Consider the following 808-nt stretch of genomic DNA (forward strand, 5'->3'; position numbering starts at 1 on the left):
CCACTTTTGAAATATCTCCATTGTTTCGTGCTGTCTCTCTGTGCTCTTTTCACCAAGGTGAATCACTTCTACCCAACCTGCTACAGATTTCATCTGACAAAATACTTATTAAGAATACCACTGCATAAACATGCACTTCGCATCTCTCCTTATTTGGTTTTCCTGGATCTCTACTCAGACAATAAAAGTTCACGGTAATTGACTAGGAAAAGAAAATGGAGTTCCTTTTAACTATTCCAATTCAATCTACATTTCAATGCAGTTTAGGCAACAAAATCAAATTATTCTTTGAAACTTTATAATAGCGTCGATGCATATAAACACACCATTGGAGTTCCAATTTCAATAAGACAGATGTGATCATCCAAAAACAGCAACATTGAAAACAGTCGGTAACAGCGACGAGAGTGGGAATCGAACCCACGCGTGTAGAGCACAATAGATTAGCAGCCCATCGCCTTAACCTCACGGCCACCTCGTCAGGTGTGCGATCGTCTACCTGATCTTATGAATAAGTGAATTGCGTAAATTATGCACACCATAGATATTTCTCCTTGGTATTGGTGAAATGATAAATAGCACAGTATGGTTCCAAGAGTATCGTCTGACCTCTGGGTGTGGGGAAAGCGCACTCCCACTGTGACACTCTGCTCACAGTGATCAGAGCAAAAATGAAGAAATGGCTATGCAATAAGATCTGTTGAATTCTGTGAAGATTTGAAGTCAATGGAGTGGAGAGCCGGTGAAGAGCTAAGAGCTAAGACAGAAATGCGCCGGAAAAGCTCAGCAGGTCTGACAGCATCTGTGC

The 808-nt window shown here is 41.3% G+C and overlaps 1 non-coding gene across 1 annotated transcript; it reads right to left on the reverse strand.

Annotated features, from left to right (window-relative positions):
* Nucleotides 1-399: 399 nt before the first annotated feature.
* Nucleotides 400-481, reverse strand: trnas-gcu. The gene has a single exon. It is a non-coding gene; the product is annotated as a tRNA-Ser (tRNA).
* Nucleotides 482-808: the final 327 nt, after the last annotated feature.

This window comes from Chiloscyllium plagiosum, unplaced genomic scaffold (assembly GCF_004010195.1).
Source record: "Chiloscyllium plagiosum isolate BGI_BamShark_2017 unplaced genomic scaffold, ASM401019v2 scaf_37280, whole genome shotgun sequence".
NCBI lineage: Eukaryota > Metazoa > Chordata > Chondrichthyes > Orectolobiformes > Hemiscylliidae > Chiloscyllium > Chiloscyllium plagiosum.